The sequence below is a fragment of the Danio aesculapii genome, chromosome 21 (assembly GCF_903798145.1).
Source record: "Danio aesculapii chromosome 21, fDanAes4.1, whole genome shotgun sequence".
NCBI classification, from domain to species: Eukaryota; Metazoa; Chordata; class Actinopteri; order Cypriniformes; family Danionidae; genus Danio; species Danio aesculapii.
The window spans coordinates 3,838,975-3,849,984 of NC_079455.1; positions in this window are offsets into that span (position 1 = coordinate 3,838,975).

Sequence of the window (11,010 nt, forward strand, 5' to 3'; positions counted from 1 at the left end):
CTCGAGATTCATCAACACCACAGGCTGAAGATGCTGAAATAAGACTCTGACCTGCTACAACTTTCAACCTGAGGGTAAAACGTGAGCACATGACCTTCGACTGCTGTCATGTTGATGAAAACAAATATATTTAACAAATTAGCAATGCTGAAAATACTCTTTTGGTCTCATTTTAAGAAAAAAAAAAAGTGTAAAAGACTGAATCTAGCACCATGCGGTTTATGAAAAGGTCACTAGATAATAGGGTGAAGTCAGCTTAAATGGGCCACATTTTAGAAAATGACTCATAATTCCATCAGATAAGCTATGCGTGAGATCTAATTACACTTTAAATATAGACATGGGACTCTCAAATATGAAGCTTTTCAGTTGAAATGGGTGAATGTAAATAACAAGGGTTGAAGTAACAATTCAAGATCAGATATTGGGTTTGGCTATAAAAAAAGAGATATAGTGTCATAACCATACCACAGTGTGAGTTTTTTTCCTAATAGCCCACTATTAACATGTCATTGACCCATCATAGTATGGACCCTTTTCATATTTCTGGGTTTCTCAGTAGTGGAAGTCGTCATATTTGGTTAAACTCAACTCAGTTAATGGGATTTTTTTACAATCCTATTTGCTGAATTAATGAAAGAACTCAACGATGGTGTCAGCAAGACATTTAGAAATAAAGAAAAAATTGTGTGAGACTGATAACGGCAGCAAGAAGAGAAAACAATGTAAAATTTACTCTCTTGTCTATAGATGCGGCAGTAGAAATGGCTTACATAAGCGGTAATTAAGGACCAACCACCAGTTTATTATTATTATTCCTTTTCAGAATGAATCGCAGTTTTGAGGGTCTAAACATTCTCGAAATCTCATAAACGTTTGCAAAAACCTGTGAAGTGGCGAAAATTTATGTTTGAAATAGGTTTCAGAAGTAAGTGTGGCAAAATGGCTCAACAGCACCACCTATAAACAATGAACAAAGCGCCAGACGTTGTACTTTAGCGAACTCCTCTTACACCCGATTCACACTGGGCTTCAGCGTCAACGCTTGACAGAGGGCGTGTCTGAGGTTGGGGCTGACGCAATCATCATAGCAGCATCAGCCAATGAAGTGGCGAAAATATATGTTTGAAATAGGTTTCAGAAGTGGGTGTGGCAAAATGGCTCAACAGCACCACCTATAAACAATGAACAACGCGCCAGACGTTGTACTTTAGCGAACTCCTCCTACACCCGATTCACACTGGGCTTCAGCGTCAATGCTTGACAGAGGGCGTGTCTGAGGTTGGGGCTGACGCGATCATCATAGCAGCATCAGCCAATGAAGTGGCGAAAATATATGTTTGAAATAGGTTTCAGAAGTGGGTGTGGCAAAATGGCTCAACAGCACCACCTATAAACAATGAACAAAGTGCCAGGCGTTGTACTTTAGCGAACTCCTCTTACACCCAATTCACACTGGGCTTCAGCGTCAACGCTTGACAGAGGGCGTGTCTGAGGTTGGGGCTGACGCAATCATCATAGCAGCATCAGCCAATGAAACTTGTCAGCAATTACTATCTGAGCTAGTGTATTTGCATACAGCGATCTGATTGGCTGATGCTTTCGTCGGCGCTTGAAAAGTTGAGAAACTTCTGCAGCTAGCAGTGTGACCACTGTGTTTGCAACCTCAAGCAGCATAACAAGCTGTTTTTGCTGCTGAAAATCAATGAAAGTAAATGAGACCGGAAGTCTTAAGCCAACAATGTTCCAACGGTTGTGCTCACTCGTACGTGAACAAACAAGGTCAGACAGAATCAATTCAGAACATACAGAGTGTCTGCTTTTATGTTTTGGTTTCTTTTGCTAGTAAGGAAAATGTATGTGCACACTTCTGCTATTTATACTTTCACTTGCATTTTAATTTATGCTTTAGCCAGTTAAACTCTAGTGCTATATTGGGTTTTCCGCCTGGATTTTGCCTACCCAAATTTAAAAGCTTCCCAAATCCACATGCAGAGGTGTAAATGCAAAAATTTGGTATCATTTTAAAGAAAACCCTTTGAATTTTCATAAAACGCTATTGAAAGTGTTTAAAATAACTGTATATGTTGTCTGTGTTATAATAAACACCTAAAAAAGAGGTGCTTTTTATTTATATTTTTTTATAAACTCAAATTTGAAAGTGTACCTTTTAGGTTCTGTGTGCTCTAGCTTGCTGTAATTATTTTAGGTGGTTCCTGCACATGTCTGTAATCATAGGAAAAAAGAAAAATGTCTCTACCATAATCTATGCAAAAGTTATTGTATTCCAACTGATGAGAGGTCAGGGACCGGTCATTGTTTTCATATTGCACTATTCTTTTGTTTTATCAAACATAATTCACTGTGTTTGGACCACGTCAGACTTATAAAAGGATTACTTATGCACATCACCTCAAAAACAGGAGGAGAAATGCCCCTGAAGCGCACAGCATAAGGTAAGAGATGACAGCTGTCTGTGCTATCTGGGGCAGCTTATTGATCATAAATGTATTGTTTTCACTTTTGCGCCATGGAAACACCACGATTCATTCGACAACTGTTTGATATGTGAATATAATTCAGTGAAAAGGATGATAGAAAATTATGAGCACCGGCAAGAGCTTTCGTTTGGGCTATAACTTGTACATGTGTCATATATGAACCATATGAAAAAAATATGAAAATAAACCAATGTTTAATACCCAGCTCGGGTATCCAAAATACTGTGTATTTAAGTGTAAATAACTTTTGTACAGTAGAATAAAAACCAAAGTGATGCATATGTGCATAAAATATAGATTCTACACTTTCAAACGAAACCACTTAAGGGGGTCTGGTGCAATGCCAGCCCTTTAAATCTTAAAGCGAAAGTCGGGTCCGCAGAGTTTAACTGGTTTTAACTGTGCTTAACTACATACTAGAATAGAAATTTTAAAAATTGCTGATATTTATTGGTAATTTAGATTGAGTGGGACTAGTAAAGGCCCTGGCATACTTCAAATTAATGACTATCCAGTGTATTCATGTGGCTAGTTTTGTTGTTTTGCTTGTTGTTCTCCTGTCTGATCCCTGTGGAATGAGAAATAAATCAGGGGCAAGAAACCGCACGTTAAAGAACTCAGAGTTCCAGAACACACCCACTGATTGCTTAAGTGCAACGGACCAGGTACTGTAGCTTAAGGTTTTAGGAGTCAAAACAAACTCCAACTAAATGTTAACTTTGGTGAGGGGTTTCAAACTTCCAAAATGTCGAAACAAACACCTTTGCAGCTGGATTATATTAGAAATGCCCTTATTTTAGTTCATTCTTCTATTTTTGGGTCCTTAATGCTACTGTTTGGCACAAAATACAAAAATGATCCTTTCTGGCTTTTCTTTCACTGAAGGAGTTCTGCAGACATGTTTTCTTGTCAATTAGTTTAGTCTTATGCAAAAGTTTGGCCACCCCTGATTCATAATTGCAAGCTATAGCCTGCTGGCCTTTCAAATCAGCAAATTAATATGGATATATTTTATACCCTATAGGGAAAATGCAACATTTCAGGTCAGACATAACATTTATTTAATCAAGACAGATGTAAAAATTTGGGCACCCTGCAACAGAATTATGTCATCAATGTTTTGTACAGCCCCTTTTTGCTGAAATAAAAGCCTGTAGACGCTTCTTATAGTCAAGACTAAGTCCCTGAATTCTTGCTGAAGGCATTTTGGGCAATTCTACCTTGCAAAATTTATTCAGTTTAGTCAAGTTTGATGAGTGCCAAGCATTGAAAATCTATGGATTGATCTGAAAATGGCCATTCCATTTTCAGATCAATCCATAGATTTTCAATGATGTTCAAGGACTGGGGTGGCCATTTTAGATCATTGTATCGTGTCTGAGCATATGCAAAATACGATGGGACCATCGCAACTGGCCCACCTTTACAGGTACTCTGCCCTGCACCAACTGTGGGCCAGTGGCATAATTCCCCCTCCTTTCTTCCTTTAGCACCAGTTAGGGGGTTAAGGATGTACTCTATATAAGGTTGGTGGTTACAGCCGGTCATCAGATGGGCACTCCCCTTCCTTGGTGTTTCACCGATTTAAGCCCATGACACCTCGGGAGGGCTCGACAGCAGATCCAGCGTCCTGGATCTACTCCTGCTGACCACCACCCAACTCTATGTTATGGTTTGTCGTTCAACTGGTTGGCTTTTCCACTGAACCTCCCTTTGTAGCCAAATCCAGCGAGATGTTACTTCTGCCTCTTTAGTAACCTTTCCTACAAGGCGTTTCCTGGCCATTCCTTCAATTCCCAGCCATCCGAGGGCTCTGGAACTGTGCTTTGGGTATTGTCCTGCTGAAACATCCAACCCTGCCATTATTTCAGCTTATTGACTGATTTCTTGGCATTATTCTTCAGAATCTGCTAATACTGGGTGAAATCCATGTGACCTTTAACTTTGACAAGGTTTCTAGTACCTGTGCTTGCCACATATCCCCACAGCATGATGGACCCTCCACCATATTTTACAGTAGGGAGCATATTCTTCTCCCGGAATGCTGTGTTCTTTTCCACCATGCAAGTGGCTAATTTTGTGGCATCTGTCCACAGTACATTTTTACAAAAGGATTCAGGCTTGTCCAGATGAGCCTTTGCATACCTCAAACGACTCAGGAAGGTCTTCTTCTGAATCACCTTCTATTGAGCTGTTCTCTGTGAAGAGTGTGCTGAACTGTAGAATGATGTACAATGACATTATCAACAGCAAGATGTTCCTGGAGCTCTTTGGAGGTGGTCTGTAGTTTGTTTGTGACCACTCTAACCATTTTTGGCGGTCTAGCACATTTTTTCTCTACGCCATTTCATTTATTACACATAACTTAATTTGAAGACTAATTAGATGTTGAAGGATAGCATTTGTTATTGTTAGATTTTGCTAAACATTTACTAATAAATGCAGCCATGAAGGCTTTTAGCTTTAAAGGGTTAACTGCTATATTATGTGCACAAGTATAGGGAAGTATTGCAGGTTGCAGAGAACACCCCATCCTGTTATCGAGTGTGGGTGCATAGAAAATGATGAAAGGTCTGAGAATGACAAGATGTATAAGCTGTGTGTACGTGCTCTGAAACATCTGCCTTAAAAGGTGAACTGTTAAGAGAAGATACACAGATACCAGGAAGAGGAATATCTGGTTGCTGAATGGTCAAACTGTCAAGACAACACCATATAAGTCGAATAGGGTTGGGGTTAGAGTGTGTGAGAGACAGTATAAAAAGATATCATGTATCATGGGCAGAGGCTGATACAGTAGTACATCTCTCCTGCGCAGAAATTGTACTCTCTAACTTCTTGCGTTCAAAACAAAACATGTTAATTTTCAATTCAGATCTCCGTAAATTTTTGAACATGCAATGGACCATTTGAGTCCTACAATGTGTGTGTTTTTTTTAAATAAATTTGGTTTTTACCAACATCTGGTGAACAATTCAAGTCAACAGCACTGTTCTTGTGGCCTTCCATTTTCTTACTAGATTTCTGACTATGGAGATAGAGACTTTAAACCTTTCAGATTTTTTCATCCTTCTCCTAATTTATGTGGGTGAATTATCCTAGTTTTTAGGTCATTAGAAAGTTCTTTTGAGGTTTCCGTGTTGCTACTTTCAGGTTCACAATAAAGGGAAGCACAACTAGCAATCAGCTATCTTAAATATAATTTTTCATGATTGGTTGCACCTGTTTAAGGATTGTTAGTGTTCACCAAGTCAAGCTACAGTCACACTGGGCTTTAATTGAGCGAAATTCTGTCATACGGCGCTGCGAAAATGGGCGGGATTAAACAAGATAATTAGACATTGAAAAAAGCCAACGATTGCTCAATATTTTAAATTTTTGTCCAGAGAGGTCATGTTTTAATCCTCAATTGTTCTCACGCAGTCAAGTGATGCGATTTCGCAGGTCAGAGTTTGCCAAGCTTGAACTTTGCACCGCACCAACTTGCGAAACTTGACGCATGACCCCACGTTTCCGGTCTGACGCATTCGCGTGCGTATGAATGGAAGTCTATGGGGAGAAAAGTCAAGTGTGACCGTAGCTTCACTCAAAACCATTTTTTGTTGTAATCAATCAGCATTAAGTGACTACAGGTTTTGAAATCCATACAAAAGAGAGGGTGCCCAAAATTTTTGCATATCCTATTTTTCAGGTGGAATTTAATTTTACACATCTCAATACTGCCACACTACGTATTTCTGTCTGAAAAACATGACATTATCTAGCTTTCACCGTAAACCGAAGGCATTTCACTGTGATCTTCTCTTATAAAAAAGAACACATCACGCAGCCAAAGAGGGGTGCCTACATTTTTGTATAAAACTATGTACTATTGCACAACTGTCTGGGTGGTGGATGTGGTGCTATCTTCATCATCCTGCTAATGTAGATGTTGGACTATAGCAGCTGATATTAATTTACAATGAGGAAGGGCAGAGGATTGCTCAATAACTTCTGAGAGATTTCAGCTGCTGTCTGGGCTTTCACTGCCTTTGTAAACCATCCTTCCTTCATGTGCTCAATACTTTTTCTCTACATCATTTCTTTTATTACACATAACTTAATTTGGAGACTAATTAGTTGTGGGGTTTTTTTTTTATTTGGTTGTTACCAACATCTGGTAAACAATTCAAGTCAACAGCACTTTTAGAAATGTTGTCTGAGAATGTGTGTTCAATACTTATTTCCCCCACTGCATACACGTTTAATGATTTATAAAAAGACCTTTGACATTATCAAAGTATAATATTATTTACATAATTTTTTATGGTACTTTAAAAACATGTTTACTTGGTAAACTCTTCTTAAAACAATTCTTTGTGTTTTTTTCTAGTATGCTTGGCTCGTTGTCTTGAGTACCCTCTTATTTCACCCCTGTAAGTAATTATTCACATAATTAATCTCCTCTGTAAGCAATTAATCAGAATTTGTCAATGCAGTTGCTGCAGTTCATTTTAAAAGTGTACCCTACCTTCCCACATTGTTCATCATATTACATACATCACATTGATTGAGTTAAGGTGCGGACACACTTGACTTTTCTTCCCATAGACTTCAATTCATACACACGCAAATGCGTCAGACCGGAAACGCAAGGTCATGCGTCAAGTTTCGCAGGTTGCTGCGGTGCAAAGTTCAAGCTTGGTGAACTCTAACCTGCGAAATCGCATCACTTGACTGCGTAAGACCAATCGAGGATCAAAACATGACCTCTCTGGACAGAAATTCAAAGCATGAAGCAATCGCTCGCTTTTTTAAATGTCTAATCATCTTGTTTAATCCCGCCCCTTTTTGCAGCACCGCACGACAGAATTTCGCACACACAATGCCCGGTGTGACCGAAGTTGAATTGTACTGTTTAACACATTAGTTTATTGATGTTATAAGTGTAAAAAATGTGTAAATAAAACCAGAAATCTAATTTGATGTAATACTTGATTCAATAAACAAGATGAAGATACATTTACAAATGGGATTATGGTTATTAAAATGATTTTCTCTTGAACAAAAGCTATGTATTTGATTAAATCTTTAGTTCAGTTTTACTATACAACACTTTGTCTTGCTGACACTGACAATAAAACATTAAGGGGATTATCTGTAGTGAGAAAGGCATCAAATTTACAGTTAGGTAAAACTTTCCTTTTGCAATCATCATCATAATAATAATAATAACAACATATGTTAGTCTTTTTACAAACAGTATCACTGACAGTAAATAACATTCTACCGTCTCACATATAAGATAATCAGAAACTAAACAGTTCACACACTTTGTTCAATTCTGAGGTGAAGTATGGTACAAAGAACGTTCATTTTGTTTAACAGGGTATATTGCTAATGTTTGTGTACACATTTAATTTAAATATGTAATCCGACGAATGTTAGAGGTTGCAGAGGTTACGAATGAAATACAGATGGTAAATTTATAATATAGAATTATTGAGATTTGATGGATTTTGGTGACCTTTAATGCAGCTTAAGAAATCTGGGTCATCACATTTTTTATTTTCTTTGTTTGTTGGTACATGGAGCAAATTGTGTAGTGTATGATAGATGATAACGACAACATGGGCTAAATTAAGTAAACATTGGGGAAATCTTTGAGGAATGGTGTTGGAAACATGCACAGCCTTCTTTACTTCCTTAAGCATGTTGACTCTAATGAAATATAACTTTTTCAGTTTATTTAGAAGTTATTCATGTATTAATATGGATCATGTTGATGGTAGCGTGTATTTATAACTCTGTATTTAAATAATCTGAACAATAAATGATTTTTTTTTCTTCAATAAATCATTGTCATGATATAAAATTTGTATTCTCATAGGATGAGCATACTAATCTCATTAACGTTTATGCTCAAAATGAGCCATTTGTCCCCCTGCAATTACAATTTACAATTACACAGATGCTAACAATTTGTTCTGATGTGCAACTCAAACTAACTTGTTAAGAGGATCATGCTTCATGAGAGCATGTACATACAGCAACCATAAAGGGGAATTCAATACCTGTTAAGGGGGACCTATTATGCCCCTTTTTACAAGATGTCAAATAAATCCCAAAATATTTCCCTATCATTCGTATGCTAAGTTTCAGATCAAAATATCCAATACATAAGGTTTTATAACTCTTTTAAACTGCCCCTTTTAGTCTTGGATCCAAATTGTGCCACTTTGACGACTGTCACTTCAAATTCAAATAAGATTTTGCTCCCAGTCCTATTTTGAATAGAGGGCGGAGCTATAAATGCATATGCATTAGCATAGCAGCAGATTCAAAAGAGCTGCTTCTCACTCAAGGCTATCTATGCTAATGAGATCTGCATTAATGGGCGGGGCTTTCCCCCTCTAATGACATGTACAAATAAAATCAAAGTGTTTCTGAAGGCTGTTTTGTCAAGTGTGATTCTAAAAAATTGCATTTATACATTTTTATCATTAGAGGCTGGATATATTCACAGACTGTTGCCACATAACTGTGTTTAAACATCTTATAAAAGTGATTTTTGCATAATAGGTCCCCTATTTAAAAATGTAAATATTCTTTCCATATATTTTAAGACCTTAAGTTCCAAACCTTAACATTGGGAACATTAAAGTTTATTACACCTGCTCTACCACAGGCTAAACTATCTGAAGTGATATAAAATGAAAGGGAAGGATTGCACTTTCATCATGATCCACGATTTTAGTTTTCGCAAATCCCCTAGAGGCTGCTGTGTATGCTTTTTCAGATCCTCTGACGCTATACGCACGAATGAGGTGTCGCGAATGATGCGAATCACTGCAAATGAAGTGGTGCAAGATCAGGATTTTGCTTTTTGCTGTGGCTCAAGTCCATCGACGTATGCTTCAAGCCACTGGACGGACAAACAAACAGTGGGAAATCCGTCCATATGGAGGTAAGCGGTCAGCTGGTAAGGGTGAAAAGGAATGGCATCATACCGCCCGCAACGTTTGTTGTAATGTAAATATAGGGCTACATTTTCAGAATGAGCCTATGCTGACTTGTTGTCATTTTAAATTTGAATTACTTTAAATTCAACAGTAAAAATTCCCAATTTTACCTCTTCCCAAAAGGGAAAACCACCAACAATAAAGAATGCTTGACTATATGGTGTCATAGGCGCAATCAACAAAATGTCATTAGAATGAAAGTCAATGGGGCAAAAACAGCCCCCAACATAACGGAAGGGTAGTCAATTCGCCCAGAGTATTGTTGAGTTTTTGAAAATTTCAAAGCATATTTCCAAAATATGCTTCAGAATAAGATTCCTCACCAAAAATCTTTCCAATTGCTGAAACACAGAGAAAGCTGTGGCCAAATTAAGACTCAAAATCACCCCAGATTGGATGAACCAATCTGCCCCCAACAGCACACAAGGGTTATGCAAGTTCCATTCTGTTCACACAATTACAATAAAACAGAAAGGAATAGGTGCAAACTCTTTCATATAACCCATTCCAAAGGTATACCCAAAAGTTATTTGGGCTAGTTAGTATGAGGTTTAGTAGTTTTTTAACATTTTGTCCTTATGAAATTAGCTTGCTGGCTAACAAAGGAAATCCCCTGTGCTATCAAAATAAATGAATATATTACATGGCTTTTGTAAAACTCTTGAGTTCTGTCAACATCTCATACATATAAATGCGCATCTGGCAGATTATAATAGACATAAGGCAGACATCAAACACAATGTTTTTTGACTACAAGTGATACTGATTGTTGAAAAATAAATACATGAACCAATGAAATGATCTTGACTTAAGATGAATGATTTGTTTGTGTCATCAAATGTTTCTCTTCATAATCACTTACCAAATGCAATTACCTTTACTGCTTCTGAAGCAACTTTCATTGTAGGCTGATGTCACCAATTCTTCATCTTGTCTAACATCTTTCTTCCAACCATTTGTCATATTGGAGCGTTTCACCATGCAATCATATCCTGCTGGATAAATAATTCAAGTCGCGCTCTACAGTTATTTGTTGAATTTCCTCTTTCACTGGAAATATGTCACATCATTGAAGCAAAAAAAAAAAGTGTTGCAAACGCTGTTTGATGTCAACTTCAAATGCCTTCAGAGACTGGAGAAAATAGGTTTAACTTTTAACTATAATGGCTTTTGTGAAACAAGATCTTCAAACAACATGTTAGATCAGAATAGCGGTAGAAAGGGGGGTTACTTTTTTGCTGTTCAATCCTTTGTGCAAAACTGTGTTAGGACTAAAATGTAGCAATAATTTATTTTTCACTTAAAGGGGTCGTTGTATAAGCCTTCTGCTTTCTGAACACTTTTTAAATGGCAAGATTTGACACTAACAGAGCTGACATTTTCCACCATTTTGCGCTTTAGCTCAAGATGCTAACCTCAAACCATATGCAATTTTGGTGATGTCTAAAACTGAACTTTTCATCATATTATGTTTTAAAAACATGATTGAAACTCAAATATCACAGTAA